Raw genomic sequence first — 20,998 nt, 5'->3', positions numbered from 1 at the left:
AATCACATTGTCTGATTTGGAAAGAATTTATTTGCAAATTAAGGTGGAAAATAAGTATTTGGTCAATATCAAAAGTTCATCTCAATACTTTGTTATATATCCTTTGTTGGCAATGACAGAGGTCAAATGTTTTCTGTAAGTCTTCATAAGGTTGTCACACACTGTTGCTGGTATGTTGGCCCATTCCTCCATGCAGATCTCCTCTAGAGCAGTGATGTTTTGGGGCTGTCGCTGGGCAACACAGACTTTCAACTCCCTCCAAAGGTTTTCTATGGGGTTGAGATCTGGAGACTGGCTAGGCCACTCCACGACCTTGAAATGCTTCTTACAAAGCCACTCTTTTGTTGCCAAGGCAGTGTGTTTGGGATCATTGTCATGCAATTGTCATGCTTAAAGTTCTGCCCATCTCTAATAGTTAATCTGGTTGAAAAAAGACATGACCATCCAGTTCAGCCAACATAGAAAAAACACACACAAATAGACAACCTCCATATGCACTATATTATACCCACAGTTGATTCAGGGGAAGTGGTTGTTGGTGCCACGGTCCAAAGAGACAAAGTCCTATCAGACTTAGGCTACACTCTTGAAGGTTAGAAAATCAACCACTTGCAAAAGTCTACCATTGCACCTGGAAGATCTATTGTGCTTGGTGAAAGGCAAGGAAGTTTCATCCCAGAGAGTACACTATTGTACGTATTCTGAACTTTCTTCAGTATAAATCAGCATCTAGCTGATAACTTTATAAAGGGCTCCTGCAGGGGTCTCCCTGCTTCTTGCTCCACCATTGTTAGGTGAAGCAGACAAGTTATCACCCAAGGTTAGGGTTTGAAGGCTAGGTTTTCTTTCTTTCCTGTTAGGGAACACTTTACCACTTCTGTTAGTGCTTTATGGCATCAGGCATCTGTTTCTCAAATTTGCAAAAAAGGAACACAAGGGGGCACTAAGTGCAGCATCAATGGGTTTATTATGATTAAAAAGCCAAATGCAAACTCACAGAAATATAAAATCAAAGAGCTTATCTGCAGTCATGCCACATTGGATGAAATCAGTCATCCAGAAGAGCTGCTTGTGACAGCAGGTCAGGTGAGAAGAGCCACTGTGGGACACAAGGCAGGATCTGATGTCACACCTGGGGTGGGCTGGTTGCTATGGTGATGTGTTTCAGAACTCCTATTGGTTCCTATTCTCAAACCATGGTTTGAGCTGGTGCCCCTTGTGTTCCTTTTTTGTAATTACATTTTTTTGTATTTTCAGAGATTTGTTCCTGTCTCAGGTGGAGCTGCCTACTGAAGTACAACACCCCCCCCCCCCATGTGATTTTTGTGAACTTTCTATGAATATTTTATGAACTACCTATGCTACACAAGCATATCTTCACATTTCTCTATGGTGCATTAACCTTTGTTTGCCTCACAATTTCCATTGTTATTTCTCAAATTTGCAAGGTTGCCATCTGGGCTTCTGATCACATATTTGTTACACTCTACTAGGTGGATGTTGAGGTCTCCTCTGATGCCAGTTTTCTGTGTAATGTGCTACAAGCTGCTCTCTAATGCCACGTACACACGGTTGGAATTTCCGACAACAAATGTTCGATGTGAGCTTTTGGTTGAATATTCCGACCGTGTGTAGGCTCCATCAGACATTTGCTGTCGGAATTTCCGACAACAAATGTTTGAGAGCTGGTTCTCAATTTTTCCGACAACAAAAGTTCTTGTCAGAAATTCCGATCGTCTGTATGCAATTCCTATGCATGTTTGGAATCAATTTGACGCATGCTCGGAACCATTGAACTTAATTTTTCTCAGCTCGTCCTAGTGTTGTTGTAGTGTTGTATGTGACCACGTTCTTGAAGTTTGGATGCCTTTGTTATGTGGGCCCATTAGAAAATTTGTTTCTGTGTTGCCCACCCTTCAGTTGGACTGCTTTTTTTCTATACATCACCAATGTTGTCTCAAAATATCATCCAAACTGTCATTTCCTCCCAAGAGCTCCTGCTCTCTAGTTCCCTTGTCTCCTCCTCCCATGCTCATCTCCAGAGCCTCTTTCATCCACTGGAAGTCTCTATCTCAGTCTGTCCGGCTAACTCCCATTCTGGCATCAGTTCATCCCTCGCAGTTAATACCTTTTGTGTCACTTTCCCCACCCTATTAGTCTGTAAGCTGTTGTGAGCAGGGTCCTCTTAATCCTCCTGTATTTTATTGTATTCTAACTGTGCTGATTCCCTTTTTTTGTAAACAAACTGTTGGTGCTATAAAATCCTGTATTATAATTAGGGTTGTCCCGATACCGATACCAGTATCGGTATCAGGACCGATACCGAGTATTTGCGGGAGTACTTGTACTCCCGCAAATGTCCCCGATGCCTCATCCGATACTCGCCCCCCCGCCGCCACTGCTGCCGCCACACGCCGCCAACACAACGAATGCGGCATACAGAAACAACGCCGCCGCCTGGTTAAACAGCGTGCCGGGAAGATTACAGCTTTCATTTGAATAGCTGTAGTGTTTCCCGCCGCGCCGAGTATAGACACTCCCCCTTGCTCGGGATTGGACGGGTGATCTGTCCAATCCCAAAAAAGGGGGAGTGTCTATACGCGGCACAGCGGGGAACACTACAGCTATTAAAATGAAAGCTGTGATGTTCCCCGCACTCTGTTTAACCATGCGGCGTTATCTAGTTATGGGGGGATACATGGCTGGATATATGAGGACATGGCTGCATATATGGGGGACATGGCTGGATATATGGGGGACATGGCTGGATATATGGGGGACATGGCTGGATATAGGGGGGACATGGCTGGATATAGGGGGGACATGGCTGGATATAGGGGGGACATGGCAATATATATGGGGAACATGGCTGCATATATGGGGGACATGGCTGGATATATGGGGGACATTGCTGCATATATGGGGGACATGGCTGCATATATGGGGGACATGGCTGCATATGTGGGGGAACATGGCTGCATATGTGGGGGACATGGTTGCATATGTGCGGGACATGGCTGCATATGTGGGGGACATGGCTGCATATGTGGGGGGACATGGCTGCATTCGTGGGGGACATGGCTGCATTTGGGGACACATTTAAAAAAAAGTATCGGTATTCGGTATCGGCGAGTACTTGAAAAAAAGTATCGGTACTTGTACTCGGTCCTAAAAAAGTGGTATCGGGACAACCCTAATTATAATAATAATAATAATCGGGCTCGGCTTTACATATATTATGATCTTGTCCGATTTGGTGGCACTGTGTTTATATATGTGTTCACAGATTGTATTGTACCTGATTACTTGATTTTTTCCTGGTCAAAAATTCTGTTTTTACATATACAGCAACACATGGACTGCTAAAGCACCCTATGCTTTTAACTTTCAAAACTTAAAAAAAAATACTATAATTACCATCTTATATCATTGCCCAGGGACCTTGGTAAAACATTCCTTACGACTGCTTTATAAATACTCGTATTTTATCTTATAAAAAGGAACAGACTGTGGTAAAGACACTAGCCTGATTATCCCTGACACTGTGTGCGTTCTTCTTAATTCAGATGAGATTTTGTTGGGGTCCTATGAGGACATGATTTAGAAACGCTTAACAGTTCTTTTTGCTGTTGTAATCATTTCACTTTTTGTCAAAATTATATTTACCTGTAGTGTATATTCCCAAGTTTTATCAAATACTTGTAATTAAAGATATAAAAAGCAAATATTTTCTTGGCAGAATGATGCAAATTCCAATCATATATAGTTCCTGTAAAGATAACATTTTACCCAAGGCAAAGTTTTTTTATCAGCCTTATCTAAATGGTTGAATATTTTACAACTTATTCAATCTCCCCCTGAATAAAAAAAAATGTTTTATGTCTTTTTAACCTGTACAAGTGAAACTTAACCTGTAAAGTGAAATATTTTTATGAGCATTTTTTATAAGCCTTTACAGCATACTGCCTTAACCCTTTTTCTCTCAAGCCTGCTCTTCATTTTTCATCTCAGGTGTCCAGACCATTTTTGGATTTTTTTTTCCCCTGTTTAGAATTTTTCATTACAGCATTCGGACTTTGAAATATACACACAAAACATGGACAGGACCAATAGAATGATGGTGCTACTGACTTTGTAGTCTCTATGATAGTCATTAGTATTTCCACAATTCCCATGAGTATGGCACAGAATCAAAATGGTTTGTTGGAAGAACTGTTCTTCTTCACCAATCAGTTTTTTTCACTTTAATGTTTCCATAGAGTACTAAGAACAGGAAAACGAGACTTTAAAGCTATGGACAGAAAAACAAATCTTTATTTAGCCTTATTTGGTCACTTTGAGCAAAAGATAGGTACATTTATTATATTCAAGCAAACATGCCAGTGCAGAACAGTTTCAATCATTTAACTAAAAACCCATGAGTATTGTTTAGTTCTTCCTGACAGACCATAGCAATGGACAAACTATTGTTCTCACCTGTCCAACTGTATTGTTCTTCTGGGCAGCCTGTCTTTGGCACTTCCTCCTAAACTGCTGAATCTGTTTTCTGTAAGTAGGAGGAAAATAAACAGTGGGACACAATGTTCCCGTGTAATTATGGCAGTCCATAAATATCTTCATCTATGGCAATACCCAGAAAATAGCATATGATGCCCATCAAATGCAAACAATGAAATCTGAGATATTTATAGTTGTGTGTGCAGAGTAGTCTAAAGCCGCATACACATGATCAGTCTATCCGATGAGAACGGTCTGATGGACCGTTTTCATTGGTTAACCGATGAAGCTGACTGATGGTCCGTCGCGCCTACACACCATCGGTTAAAAAAACTATCGTGTCAGAACGCGGTGACATAAAACACAACGACATGCTGAAAAAAAACGAAGTTTAATGCTTCCACGCATGCGTCGACTTGATTCTAAACATGCGTGGTTTTTTAATCGATGGTTGTGCCTACTAACGATCGGTTTTGACCTATCGGTTAGGAATCCATCGGTTAAATTTAAAGCAAGTTGGCCTTTTTTTAACAGATGGTTAAATAACCTATGGGGGCCACACACGATCGGTTTTGACTGATGAAAATGGTCCATCAGACCGTTGTCCTCTGTTTACCTATCGTGTGTACGAGGCCTTAGGGGAGAAACTATTATAAAAAAGGTTATCAACAATAAAAAAAAAATCGTATAATCTTTATTTCTTCATTTCAAAGTATACAGAACTGCAAATGTATATAATTTGGAGGGAGCTGCAGAATAAAAGAAAAAACATAGATATACAATCAGCATACATTTTTGACATATGCACATAGTAACAATGAGCTAATTAAGATGTTTTTAAATCCTGTGAAGACAAGGGAGACGTTGTCATGAAGGTGAAATCTGTGCCTGTGCAATATGAAAGTACCTCAAAATCACAGGATTAGGTAGAAGCAACATTGTACATGTACAACATTCAGCAAACTTTCATCTCCCCAATAGGGGACACTTGGATCTATTTAGAGTCTGCTCAATAAGCCCACTAATTACTAGTCTTTTGGTATACCAGTTGCAGCTGAACAACGAATATTGTTTTTGCCCTCTCTTGTGCTGTGATTCTAAAATATAATTTAAAAGAATTACATAATACTTTATGGCTACAGTTACCATTCTTGGAGTGCTGCTCATCACACTTAATAGAAAACTGTAATGGTTTGAGGTTGAGTTTATTTTTCCATTTTTTATACATTTTTAAGTGTATATTTTTTAGAATAAGAATATATATATATTGTATATATAGCACTGTTGGTTTCCCAAAAGGAGGGCATTGCTGAAGTTGTCTTTTCAAAAACTCTTATCTATCTCTATCTTATCTAATTGAGACTTTAAAAGAATTAGGTTAGAGGTGAGGGATGTATGCTCTGACTCATTCACTTGTATGTTTAAATTTTTTGATTGAGCTACTGAGCTCTGCAAACAATGAAGGAAAAGAGATACATAAATGAATCTGAAAAAAATAGATGAGACAAAAGTTCCATCTGCTGACTGTATATGAAAATATAAATTATGATTATGAAATATTTAAAATTGACCTGTCTAAAAAAGAGAACTAAATATTAAGTGATATTTTTAGCCCTGACTGTAATAAACCAAAAAGGTATAAACAAAAACACCAGTCATCCTGTTTAAATCTGTTTCAACTAATTTTGGTTACCTGCACAGGGTGAAAAGTAGGAACACTTTTTAAAACATTACATATTAGCAACACTTATGTATCAAAAAATAGGTTATAACTTCAACTTTGTATAAGGAAAATAGGGAATCAGAGAACTTAATCTTGTTCAAATCAAAATATTCTCGATTTTAAGACACCATATTAGTCTCACCTGAAGTAGTACACTTCAGAATAGTTTAGAAAAAAACTTTACATACAAGTAAAAAATTCAGTGCTACTTATTTTTTTTAATATTTAGCTATGACATGACCTGACAGACTGTATTTCACTCCTTCAGGAAGTAGATGGCTATTTTCTGATGATTGGAGTCAACGGTTGCCAGTTGTCAGTTGACAATACATCAGTGCTAGGAGCTGGTATCCTTCATTATTATTATTTTTTTTAAAAAGCACATATAGTGCATTTTTCCAAAAACAAACCCAAAAGACAATAATGCTTTTGATCAAACAAATAATACTTTCCGTGAAGTTATACTCAGGGTACACCTTGACTTAGTAAGCAAAATATTTAATCTAATTTTCAACAGATTTTTGGGGTAAGGCTTTACATTCTGCAAACATCTACAGTCTTTAATATTTAAATTTGAAGCCATTTATATGATGCAGTTTTTCACAAATTATGTTTATGAATTTTTTTGGAGAATTACAATTGTAGATTTTATGTGTGCAGTTATATGGCCAAGACGAAACTTTACAAATTAGCCTACATCGAGTCCTCAGCACCAACAGAACTTGTTGGAAAGGGGGGGTCAAACAATATCTCAAAAATATTAAAAAACATTAAATAATACTATATGTTTCTAAAAAGTTAAAGCTACTGTAAACAATAACTTGATATCGCTTTTTTTTAACATCTTGTACCCTGGGAATATAGTATTTTTTTGGGGATATATGATTTCAATATTGTTTCTGATACTTAGGGTCATAAGCATAAACTATGTAGAGAAACAAATTACAGTTTTATCATGACAAGAATTGTAGTTAATTTCTTTTAGGATTTCCTTACCCATGCAATTATGTTTTAAAAATGTTCTTGTTGTGGGGCTGTTCATTTTTTCAAGTGGTAACCAAGTAATTTTTCAATCTTCCAGCATGTATCATTAAAACACATTTACTATATCTGGAGAGTGCACAATATGGTGCAGAGAAACCATTCAGCTTCCATTTATTTTTTTATTTTGAAGCATAATTGAACAAACTGATGTTAAAAGCTGATTGGCTACAATGCACAGCTGCACCAGCTTTTGCATACTCCAGCTTTGGTAAATCAACCCAATGGCTCCTTCAAAGATTGGATACCCAATTTATGTATGAAAAAATATAAACTCAAAAATAAAATAGTATTCTTCTATTCCAAATAAATTGGAACGTATACATACAGTTTAGGAAACCTCCATCACAAGTTACTGGTTTAAAACAATTATGTATTTTGTTATAAAAAATAACCATGGAAAATTCTTATTGTCCATTCACTTATGTATAATAGCAAACACTATGAATAATCTTAAAACAGGATGTGCATGTCATGTACAGTATGTATGTTAAAAAAAAAGAAAAGAAAGAAAGATGCTCATCTAATATTTTTGATATGGATAATAATTATAAAAAAAACACATGGTTCAGGCTTTAAAATATACTAAAAATAAAACCTGTAATTCCTACAGCTCTTCCCACTGTCACATATAGGAACATTACTTGATTCACATCTGATGATTTAGGCTTAAAAAATACTGGTCTGATTGGGCATAGCTTTACTTCAAAAATTAAGCTGTATAATATATATTAAAAAAGAAAAGCTGCGCTATATAAATGAACCTCTGCTTCACTGACCAACCGCGCTAATATGAAAGCTCTCAGTTAAAAATGTATAGTGAAAAATTTATATAAATAATGTGGACAAACGTGTGAACACAAGAAAATCTGTTTTTTTACCCACCAACGTGAAAAATCTGTATAAATAAATATACATAACCTAATTATATAAATATGCTGTCAATGTGAAAATAATAACATGTGACATACACAAGACCATAGAGCTTTATGAAATTGATACTCAAAAAATGATACTCAATATCAGATAATAAAAAAACATGAATCAGTCCATTACAAAAAAGGGATGGAGGAAAGAAATGGCAACCCTCAGTGATCAAACTAGCAGACACAATGATGGTGACTGTAATCTCCAAATAAGTCCATGCAAAGTTGACAAGTTCAGTAAATCCCCATATAGAAACAAAAAGGCTGGTATAGTGTAAAACCTTTAACATTTAATGAAGTAATCAAGAGGAATGGACACTTACAGTTTAGATAAAAACAGCATAAAAGGAATCGAGCTGGCCGTCTCTCGATCACAGCCCATATACTTTCGGGTCTGACACGCATGCGGTGAAGTCAGAATGTCGTTCCTCCCAACGTTTCGTCACTAGAGGGACGTGGTCACGGGATACGGGATTACTTCAGTAAATGTTAAAGGTTTTACACTATAACAACCTTTTTGTTTCTATATGGGGATTTACTGAACTTGTCACAATCCTATGGGAACACTAACATCGAAGCTGAGACGTCCAGTGCAAGGCTTTAAAGACCCCCAGGTTGGGTTATAAACCACAAGCGCTCACTGATCTCCTATAATTAAGAGATCACATTTATCCGGTAAGCGTCAGTGTGTACTCAGGTGGAGGCACTTTCCTATCCACACTTTTCCTTGGGTGTTTTGGATTACCTGTCACCGTGGAGGTTTTAATGTCAACTTTGCATGGACTTATTTGGAGATTACAGTCACCATCATTGTGTCTGCTATTTTGATCACTGAGGGTTGCCATTTCTTCCCTCATCCCTTTTTTTTATTTTATTTTTATTTTTATGGACTGATATATGTTTTTAATTATCCACTGATATTGAGTATTATTTTTTGAGTATCAATTTCACAAAGCTCTATGGTATTGTGTATGTCACTTGTTATTATTTTCACATTGACAGCATATTTATATAATTAGGTTATGTATATTTATCAATACTGATTTTTCACGTTGGTGGGTAAAAAAACATATTTTCTTGTTTACACACGTTTGTCCACATTATTTATATACATTTTTCACTATACCTTTTAACTGTGAGAGCTTTCATATTAGCACGGTTGGTCAGTGCAGCACAGGTTCATTTATATAGTGCAGCTTTTCTTTTTTTAATATTTTTTTGGTGTTTCTTAGCAGCTCAATTCACTCACACAAATAGCGCAGTTTATACTTTTTTACATTTTGTATAATATATATATATATATATATATATATATATATATTAGGGCTGTGCGTTAAACGCGATATTAACGGCGTTAACGCAAACCCATGTTAACGCCGTCAATATTTTTATCGCGCGATTAACGCAGGAGCCCTCGGGGTGGACATGCAGAGTGTGCAGCGGCGCGGCGCGGCTTACCTTCTCGCTGGATTCACAGGCAAGTTACTCACCTTGTCCCTGGATCCAGCGATGCCACCCCGCTGTGTGATCGAGCGGGTCCTCCTTGCTTGGCGGGTCCTCCTTGCTTGGCGGGTCCTCCTCGCTTGGCGGGTCCTCGCTCGATTCACAGTGCCTGTGTGCCGCCGAGCTCCGTTCCCTGCGACGTTACGACGCACGGGAGCGGAGAACGGCGCCAAATTCAAAAAAGTAAACAAACACAATACACACAGTATACTGTAATCTTATAGATTACAGTACTGTATGTAAAAAATACACACCCCCCTTGTCCCTAGTGGTCTGCCCAGTGTCCTACATGTACTTTTATATAAAAAAACTATTCTTTCTGCCTGAAAAACTGTAGATTGTCCAAAAGTGTCCCTTTATGTCAAAAATGGATTTAGATCAGCTAGAAAACAGCGATAATAAATTATAATCACTTGCAGAATTGTGCGATATTTGTGGGGAAATTCGTCATAAATTAGATAGATTAATCGTGAGTTAACTATGACATTAATGCGATTAATCGCAATTAAAAATTTGAATCGTTTGACAGCACTAATATATATATATATATATATATATATATATATATATATATATATATATATATATAGTTAAAAAAAATAAAAAATCTGCTAAGCATTATTTGCATCTAGTTATAAAGCAGCAATCATGTTTTGTAAAAGAAACTTGAATAAAATAAATACTGTATTTATTGGCGTATAACACTCACTTTTTTACCCTGAAAATAGTGGGCAAACTGTGCCTGCGTGTAATACACAGGGGGGCTGTGGAAAGCTTTTTTCCTGAAAATTCCCTCTTAAAGTTAGGGTGCGTGTTATACGCCTGTGCGTGTTATATGCCGATAAATACGGTAAATAGGTGAACAAATAGATATGTAAAATCACATGCCTATAGTAATTAGACACATAAGGAGAATTTGTCCTTTTCTTCAACAGGTAATAACTGAACAGATCTGAATCATAAGAAGAAAAAAAAAACTCTGCTTCTGTGATGCAGTGGGCCATTACATATAATGCTGCACTGTCAATCATTATAATAAATATGGAGATGTACTCCCTTTTTGCAAGGTTAAAGTGTTACCAGCAATGTATTTTCTTTAATGTTTACAACTTACATTTTTTAGAGTCAGGTAACTTTATATATGTAATTATTGCATATAAATATATTGAAATCTGATAAATCTACAGTAAATAAGTATATATTGCATTTAAATATTTCACATTTCAGCCAGTAGGTGGAGCTTCAAGTTCAAGCTCAAATTTACACATAAAACACAGGAGTGTCTTGATCCCACTCACTCTGTCTCCTAGCCTGCTCTGTTCATATAGTTTACAGAGCTAGGTGGCATTTAAATTAAAGATACCGGTAGATGTGGAAGTGTGAAAGTGAACCGTTTTTGCTTAGTTTTTTTTTTTTTTTTTAAATGATAAGGTTCTGTAAATCCTGTTGCATGGGTGCATGTGTATTAATTGTTTATTTGCAAAGAAAATGCTTTACATAAACAGTAAAAAAGAGTTTAATACAGTATTAACATAAATTAATAAAACTGTCCATTATTATTGTTTCCTTTTAACTGGTTATAGTTAGTCAATTCAACAGCTTTTCAAATAAAAATTATACTTTTCTTTTTTTATTCGATTTGCATTATTCTTTAAAGCATATACATGTTCACTGTTCAACAAATTCTTTTTTTTATAACTTAAGTGTCCGTAATTATATAACAATTGCCAAAAAGCTACAACAGACTGCTAATGAATAACATCTACTAATGGGAAGTGAAAACTCATCAACTCCAATCAACATAATTAATATTGATGGAGGGAAATAATAAAAGTTGTCTTATATTATAAACTGTGCAAAGCAGACACATTTAATTATGAATGAGTCTGGCAGATTAACCATCTCAAGAAGAATTGAAAGAGTTGCCTGCAAGCAATGATTTTACAACAATCTGATCATCTCTGTATATTTGCCAGTATTGCTACAGCAGTGATTAAATGAATTGTTTCTAATTCAGCCACAAAAACAGTAACCAAGGACAAGTATAATTGTAGGTTACCAGATATCCATGACACCAATATAGTCTAATGCCCCGTACACACGATCAGAAATTTACGATGGAAAAAGTCACGTGTTTACAGCGCTCCTGAAACTGAATTGGTTCCATGTTTGCGAATGATATCAGCTTCTAAGTATAGCATGGGTCTCTGGTAAAATGGTGGCTGATACATGTTGATTGCTATAACAACTTAATTTGAGGAAAAATATTTAGAGTATGATGCCAACGACTGTCTTCATCCTTTAGGAAAGCCAATCTGAGCGCAACGCATCAGTTTGACAGTGACGTCATCACGCTGGGCGGAGTTTAGATGCCATCTTAGAGAGTGGTGTTCGCTGATCTTTGATTCCATTTAAGTGCAATAATTACGTTTCTTAATTAAAATGGAATAAGCGGTCTGCACTATTTGGTATCTGTGCTTCCTTTTTGATTTATCTACTCCTGAGAGGTTGATTGCAAGTGATTCTCAGCACTAGGGATGAGCGGAACACCCCCCCGTTCGGTTAGCACCGTTCGGTTCGAGTGAAATCTAGAACCCCATTAAAGTCTATGGGACTCGAACGTTTGAAATCTAAAGTGCTAATTTTAAAGGCTAATATGCAAGTTATTATCCTAAAAAGTGTTTGGGGACCCGGGTCCTGCCCCTGGGGACATGTATCAATGCAAAAAAAAAGTTTTAAAAACTGCAGTTTTTTCGGGAGCAGTGATTTTATGACTTTTTATCCTTCAGAAATTACACTTTGTGCAGGGACAGTTCTAAGCACGGGAAACAAGTGCTGCTTTACAGGCATACTATACACCCCCTAGGTACCAAATTTAAAGGAATATTTCACTTTTATTGTTTCACTTTAAGCATTATTAAAATCACTGCTCCCGAAAAAAACTGCCGTTTTTTTTAAACTTTTTTTGCATTGATACATGTTCCCTGGGGCAGGACCCAGGTCCCCAAAAACTTTTTATGACAATAACTTGCATATAAGCCTTTAAAATTAGCACTTTATATTTCTCCCATAGACTTTACCAGAGTGTTCTGCGGCTTTTCGAATTTCCCGCAAACACCCCAAATTGTTCGCTGTTCGGCGAACAGGCAATGTTCGAGTCGAACATGAGTTTGACTCGAACTCGAAGCTCATCCCTACTCAGCACATATATATGAACAGATCGCATTTAAACTCATATTATTGGGGTCCACAGTACCAAGTGAGAGGATACCCATAAGGGTTGGTAAAGGGCACTGTGGTGTTTTTTCTCACGTTGGAGGAAGTTAACGGATTATAACAAGATTTTGGGAGTTGTCCATTGATTGCACAGATATTGTATGGTGTTTGGGACTTTTATCTGGACTGCACATTTTTTGCACATGTTTATTGTATGATATGTTTTTGCAATGCACATTTGTATATGAGTTGTATATTATTTATATGACACAACATTTTTTTATGGGGATTGTTTTTTTTTTAACTATTTATTGCACTTGTCACTTCATAGAGTTTTTTTTTTAATTGAAAGCGCTTCATTATTAGATATTTTTTTACATATTTATAAACAGTGTAGTGATGTAACTCATTTGGGTGGTAGATGCTTTCTTTAGCTTGGTTGTTTTTATTTGGGGTAGCTTTTTTAGATCATAGTAGCGCAGGGATAAGATCTACTTACAGATGCAAACTGTTTACATTTTGAACACAAATAGCACATTTTATTAAACTTTGATGTAGTGTAAATTTATCAGACATTTACCAAGAGTTTAATTGCATTAAATGAATTGCAAATTTCCCAGGCAAGTGAATTAAAATGTAGAATTACAAAACATTTATTTAATTCCACTACAGAGCGTCTAGGCCTAGATGTCCACACTGCCACCTTCTCGGAAGCAATGAGTGCACACACTGTTTCTGCTTATATGAAATAGCTTTTCTTGTTCTTACTCTGTTAAATGAAGAGTCAGGGCTGGATCTGGAAAACAATTAGACAAATGCCGGTAATCACAAACTTTTCTGGGTCTTCTTTCCTTTATAGCAGTAATGTTGAGCTGTATAAATGATCATGTTTACTTGTCATCTTCCCTGCACTGAACACCCACTGGCTTTCACAGTAGTACCGCTAAGATGATGCATGCCCTACCCCCAGTTTCCCATTAGTAGGCACCAACACCTAAGTGAGCTGTCTGTCTTTTCAGTAATACTAGCTTGTGAGTAAAAAAATGTGTGGTAAAGGAAGGAAGTACCCTCTGGCTAATTTATGCAAAGCTGAAGTGGCTTTTGTGGTCAAATGATTTTTGACATACCTTATAATCAAGTACAACTCCAATTTACTAAAAGCCACTTGATCCTTAGTCTTCTATTTATTACTATGGTGTCCTCTTTTTAAAGCCATACAACATCAAGAGAAAATTATCTGACAACACTGTAATTGAAGGATGTGTCAAATAATAAACTTGTAAAATAAAAAATATGAGGGGCTTTCAAGTCAAACCGGGACTTTTAATTTTACAGGTATAAAAAAAGTTGCTAGCATGGCAGTACTACATGCAGTGATAAGTGGCAAGAGTGTCCTATTACTGATAGGCGGCGCACATGTCGCGGGACAGTCCAGAGACCGTTAATCAAGATGGCAGACAACAGTGTTACTGCATGCATGGAACAGCATGTAATGATGAAGTACCTTGTGAACGAAGGTGTAAAACCTGCGGCTATCTACAGAAGACTTTAAAGCAGAGCTCCACCCAAAAGAGGAAGCTACGTTCGTTTGCCTCCTCCCCCTGAATTAAGAGACTGCGATTTATCACTTTTTTCTTCCTCTAAAGTTTTGCTGTAAAAAAAAAAAAACATGAAATGATTATCCTGAATTTTTTAAATTCTGTGCAGACTAGACAAATCTATATTCATCAATTTAGGAGGATTACAAAAATGGCAATTTGTAGAGTCATATGATTTATAAATTGATTTGCTTGTCACTGATGTCTCTGGGAGTATGGCTTGTAGTATACTAATGGCATGATGTTATAATGCTATCAAAGTATTCCAGGCATAGGCCTCCCAAAGATTTTTTCCCAGTTACCATTTTGCCTAAAACTATCCCTATAAACAGTATGATTCAAAGTTCGACATTTTTGTATACAAGTACTTAGGGCCCTATTATACTTGTCTGCTTACCTGCAGTAAAAGGCAATGTGAGAAAATAAATGTAAAATAAAAATAAGTTAATTCCTATGGCTAGATAGCATCTGCATGCTGCAGCCTAGTCATTTAAAAAAACAGGACATGTAGCATTTTTGTGTGTTAGTCAAAAATGGCAATTAAAAAGAATAGTAAATGCAAAAAAATATTTTATGATGCTGTTTTGTGCATTATAGGCCCCCGTTCATAACTTGCATAGCGGGAACATGCATTCCTGCTCGTGATTTATTTTGAGCGATTAACACATATTTCCGCACTTTGCACTTAGGGAAATGTATTCACTTGAATCGACTGCCCTGTGTGTATTTGTTGCTCAATACTATATATCCATAGGTGTGACAGGGGGTCTTATTCTATTAAACCTTTTCTGCTGATGTAAAACCCCTTTTTTATCATTATCTTGTATTCATTTACATCAGGGATCCTCAAACTACAGCCCTCCAGCTGTTGTAGAACTACACATCCCATGAGGCATTGTAACACACTGACATTCACAGACATGACTAGGCATGATGGGAATTGTAGTTCCTGAACAACTGGAGGGCCATAGTTTGAAGACCCATGATTTACATAGTTACATAGTTACTAATTAGGTAAGGTTGAAAAAAAACACAAGTCTATCAAGTCCAACCTATGTGTGTGATTATATGTCAGTATTACATTGTATATCCATGTATGTTGTAGTCGATCAGGTGCTTATCTAATAGTTTTTTGAAGCTGGCAATGCCCCTCCACTGAAACCAATGCCTGTGGAAGGGATGAGTGGCCACATGTCTTGTTAAACTCCCTTTCCGCAAAAAAGTTTTATTCCTATTGTGGGGTCACCAATATGGTATTTGTAAATTGAAATCATATCCCCTCTCAAGCGTCTCTTCTCTAGAGAGAATATGTTCAGAGCTCGCAACCTTTCTTCATATCTAATATCCTCCAGACCCTTTATTAGCTTTGTTGCCCTTCTTTGTACTTGTTCCATTTCCAGTACATCCTTCCTGAGGACTGGTGCCCAGAACTGGGCATCATACTCTAGGTGAGGCCAGACCAGTGTCTTTCAGAGTGGGAGAATTATCACTTTATCTCTGGAGTTGATCCTCTTTTTAATGCATGCCAATATTCTGTTTGCTTTGTTAGCAGCAACTTGGCATTGCATGTCATTGATGAACCTATCATCTACTAGGACCACAGGTCCTTTTCCATCCTAGATTCACCCAGAGGTTCTCCCCCATTTCATTAACTTCATTCATTTGAGTAAGCATAAGTGTTAATTTGAACGTCAAAACTCGATTTGGTTTTTGTCATAGTCTTTTGACTAAAATGCCATTTTAGTTGTATTTTAGTCATCTGGATTGTTTTAGTCTTAAAGTGGAGGTTCACCCTAAAACAATTATATAACATTATATCTAGCATACTAACGACATGTACAGTATGCTGGTATTTTTTTTTCACCGTACACACCGTTTAATTGTTATTTTCCCCCGGCTTCCGGGTTCTGATTCCCGCGGGACTGGGCGTTCCTATTGAGAGCTTAGATGATTGACGTCTGGTGAAAAACTTCCCATGGCCCATAAAGCACGTCACCAATATTCAGTAAATAGCCGACCTGCGAGTCGGCTCTATATGGCGCCTGCACAGTCAGCTCTACATGATGGGCGCATGCGCCGTATAGCGCTGACTCGCAGGTCGGCTATTTACGGAAAACTGGTGACGCGCCTTATGCGCCATGGGAAGTTTTTCACCAGACGTCAATCATCTAAGCTCTCAATAGGAACGCCTATTCCCACGGGAATCAGAACCCGGAAGCCGGGTGGAAAATAACAATTAAGCGGTATGTACGCCGAAAAAAAATATACCAGCATACTGTACACATCGTTAGTATGCTGGATGTAATGTTATATAATTGTTTTAGGGTGAACCTCTACTTTAATTTCAGTTGACTAAAATCTCTGTTAAAATCAAATGGATATAGTTAAATTCTAAAGCATTATTTAAGCATTGTGCTAAAATTTCCAAACTAATTATATACTATATAAAAATCTAATAACATGGGGGGAAGGGGAAGTAAATGGGAATGAGGGAGTGCACAGGGCAGAGAACTGGTCTGGAAAGGCTTTTATTTTACACAGTACTAACTTGCTGGGGGGGGGGGGGTGCATTCACCATGTGGTTGTTTGCAGGGCATTGTTCTGGAACTCCCAGGCAGCGGGCAGACAGAGGGAGCCTGCATATTTCAGCCAATACAGCTTGTCAGGCGGCTGGGGCTTTAACAGATAGGCTGAGCTCCGAAGAAGGTGGAAGTTCAAGTGGGTCAACGTCCCTCCCTTATATTTTCATTACATTTCCGTTCGTTGATGAAAATTTGACTTGAATTTCATTTCGTTATCATCAATGAAAACATGCCGCTGACGAAAACTATGATGAAAATATTTTCATCAACAAAATTAACACTGATAAGCAAATAAGTAGTTTCAATAGAAGAAAATTATATGAGTTGTCTCTGATGCACTCAATTTCTTAAATAATTCGGAAAAAAATGTATATTAGTATTTTCAGTTAAAGAGCAGAGTTTAAATTTTTTCCCTAAAAATCTTCAAATAAATAAAAAAAAAATGAAAAAAATGTTTTTTTATACTCACCTGAAAAGGCGGTTGCTATGCGGAAGTAGCTCTTCTGCCTCTTTTTCTGCCTGGATCTTCTGGCTCCTCCTACGTCACTGTGTCTTCTTATTAATGAGACGCGCTGCCTTCTGGGAACTGGAGGCAGCCGCCCATTCACAAATTGTTGTGCGAGTCGCACATGAGCAATGGGAAACGGGCAGTGAAGCCGTAAGGCTTCAATTCCTGTTTCGCTTAGTAAGGATGGAGGCGCCAGGACCTAGCAATCACCAGCGATCGCCATTGGGGGATTGACATCGTGGGCGACTGAGACAGGTAAGTGTCCTTATTAAAAGTCAGCAGCTACACTGTTAGTAGCTGCTGACTTTTAAAAAAAAACTGTGGTTTGCTTGTATGTGGCCATTTATTCTCTTTCTTCATGGTACTTTAATATCAAGAGGTAACCACTTCCAGTGTGTCACTTGCTTTTCACATAAGCAAGCAAAACTGACAAATCCAGCAGATTTTTTTTACTATGCCTTAAAGCTAAATGCCTGGAAAAATGTAAAAAGTCACTCTTGCAATGAGCCCCCATACCCGCACCCTGCCCTGCAAAAGGTTAAATGCTTGTTTTGTCTAAGGTGAAAAGAAAAAGCAATGATACTTACGTTATTATTCACTTCCCTGGTAGCCAGAACTCTTTAATTTATTTGTATGTATCCCCTAGCCAAATTGAGCTTTTAACCCAGTGTAGAGGGTGCACCACTGCAAGGGTATTTTTTTGTTTTGTTTTTAACGTTCAGCTTTAAAGTTGAACTCAATTGGCAAAAAAAAAATTGCTATTAGGAAGGCTAGCCATATTTCTCTTCTGCAATAAATCCTTCTTACCTGCCTGCTGGAACATTTTTTAACACAAAGCTGTGCATGCGCAACTGTGCGTGTGGGAGTTATGTCATCTCAGGCTGGCCAATCAAGTTGGTCAAAGACTCTGAGCCAGGAAGAAGACCAGGTGAAAATGTGAGGCCGCGTACACACGGTCGATCCAGTCCAGTTTCATCGGTCCAAACCGACCGTGTGTACGGCCCATCGGTCTGTTGTCCTTCGGACAAAAATGATAGAACTTGCTTTAAAACCGATGGTTAGTACACAAAAGCATTGGTTCAAAACCCGTGCATGCTCAGAATCAAGTCGACGCATGCTTGGAAGCATTGAACTTCGTTTTTTTCAGCACGTCGTGTGTTTTACGTCACCACATTCTGACCCGATCGGTTTTTGAACTGATGGTGTGTACGCACATCAGACCATCAGGCCACTTCAGCGGTGAACCGATGAAAACGGTCCGTCAGACCATTCTCATCGGATGGATCGACCGTGTGTATGCGGCCTCAGTGGTGACGAGTGAGCTTGCAAACATTGCAAGGGCAGATAAAAGCTACGGACTTTAGTTCTGCTTGAAAGAAACTCCAGACAAGAAGCTAAAAACATACAGTTGAACTACAGATAAAGAAAATTTACCTACCAAAGGATTTATGATTCTATGCACAAATCTTGTGATCCAGAGAGTCCTATCATACTCCACACCCACATTCTGGACCTATACTTCACACAGAGCACAGCTTGGCCATTTGGAAAAAGAAGCAGCCACATCACACCAGTGAAGTCATCCCCTGCTTACCCTTCTCTTCATCTGTCAGCATATTCATTGTCAACACATGTGTATACTGCAGAACCTGGCAAGCTTTTACTTTTGCCTTTCCCGTCCTAGTCTGAATGTGGCTGTGCAAAGGATGACAGCAAACTTCAAGACAGCCTCCAATACTCATGTTAGTTCTATGTAAAAATATAATTAATTATGTTTAAAAGGAATACGCAACTGCAATTAAATTGATGTTTTATATCTGCCTAAACTTCAACTTTAACCACTTAATTTTTTGCGATACGGCACTGCATCGCTTTAACTGACAATTGCGCGGGTGTGCAACACTGTACCCAAACAAAATTGACATTATTTTTTTTCTCACAAATAGAGCTTTCTGGTGGAAGAAAGACAAAAAAAGTATGTTTTACTTTTTGCTATAATAAATAACCCCAACAAATTTGAATGAAATAATTTCCTCATCAGTTTAGGCCAATATGTATTCTTACACATATTTTTGGTAACAAAATCGCAATAAGCGTAAATTAATTGGTTTGCGCAAAAGTTATAGCCTCTACAAAATAGAGGATATAGTTTTGTCATTTTTATTTTTATTTTTTTTACTAGTAATGACGGTGATCAGCGATTTTTAGCGGGACTGCGACATTGCGGCAGACAGATTGGACACTTTTGACACTTTTTTTGGACCAGTGACATTATTACAGTGATCCGAGCTAAAAATAGTCACTGATCACTGTATAAATGACAGTGGCAGGGAAGGGGTTAACACTAGGGGGCGATCAAGAGGTTAAGTGTTCACTAGGAAGGTGTTTCTGACTGTATGGGGGGGTGTACTAACTGGAGGAGAAGAGAGATTGCTGTTCCTAATTACTAGGAACAGATATTCTCTCTCTCCTCCCCTATCAGAACGTGGATCCATTTTTTTACATTGACGGATCCCCATTCTGGCTGTCTGTGGGGCTATTGCGGGTGGCCACCAGCCACAGGCATCGGCTCCAGTGCACGCATCTGCAATAGCCATTAAAGCAACGGACGTACACCTACGGCAATATTCGCAGCCAAGCCAACCTGCCACAGTTTAACTGTGGCGGCTGGTTGGCAAGCGGTCTAAAGGCAAAACCATTTTTCTGTTTTCTATAAAGTAGTACAATGTCTGTCGAGTTCCCATTGCAGATATTCTCTATGACTTTCTGTCCTCAGACACAACAGGCGAGAGGAGATATCTCTAAGCCCTGGTTCACATTGCAGTGATTTGGAATGCGGTTTGACATGTCAAATCGCATTCCAAATCTGCGGCTATTGCCGGAAATGGCCCTGTCTAGAAACCCAAAAGAGTTTCTGTACTACTTTTGGTGACTTCGGGGAGCGATTTCAATAGACATCTGTGCGGAAACCCGCACAGATGTCTCTGAAATCGTCCCCGAAGTTGGGACTGAGGTGGGAATGAAATTGTCCACACTTTCATTCCGGCTGTCAGTGTGAACCTAGGGTAAAATTAGGAAAATTTTACTTTAGATACTTGTCAAGGAAAAAGCTGTTCCCATTAGCAAACTTACCCTATATTGCTGATCCAATGACAACTCAAAGTATTGGATTTCCTTCACTTTCAGTTTCAATGATAATGGTTGTCAGAACTAAGAAAGAGGACAATCTTCCCATAGGAGACACAGACTACATTTTATTCGTTTTGGATCGAGTGGAGAACGATTAGATCTATTTAGATTAGGAATTATTGCTGTCTGGGTCGCCGTTAGGGAGAATCATCCCCTCTATTTGTCATGTTTATTTTCTTTTTCTTTTTTGTTCTTGAAGGTAAGAGGGAAAAATA

The 20,998-nt window shown here is 37.9% G+C and overlaps 1 long non-coding RNA gene across 4 annotated transcripts in view; it reads right to left on the bottom strand.

The window, feature by feature from the left end:
* Nucleotides 1-304: 304 nt before the first annotated feature.
* LOC120927403 overlaps nucleotides 305-20,998 on the bottom strand; it is a 38,626-nt gene continuing 17,932 nt past the window's right edge. Inside the window, exons 3-5 of one of the 4 annotated variants that reach the window (XR_005747076.1) lie at nucleotides 4,477-4,546; nucleotides 4,132-4,291; nucleotides 305-420 (exon numbers count right to left, since the gene is read on the bottom strand). This is a non-coding gene — a long non-coding RNA (uncharacterized LOC120927403). Of the gene's footprint in view, nucleotides 421-4,131; nucleotides 4,292-4,476; nucleotides 4,547-12,838; nucleotides 13,703-14,410; nucleotides 14,558-20,998 lie in introns of those variants that run through there. The other 3 variants (XR_005747078.1, XR_005747079.1, XR_005747077.1) reach the window with 3 other exon arrangements.

This window comes from Rana temporaria, chromosome 2, assembly GCF_905171775.1.
Source record: "Rana temporaria chromosome 2, aRanTem1.1, whole genome shotgun sequence".
Classification (NCBI taxonomy): domain Eukaryota; kingdom Metazoa; phylum Chordata; class Amphibia; order Anura; family Ranidae; genus Rana; species Rana temporaria.
The sequence above is the reverse complement of the archived record's forward strand: the minus strand, read 5'-3'. Positions and strand labels throughout refer to the sequence as shown.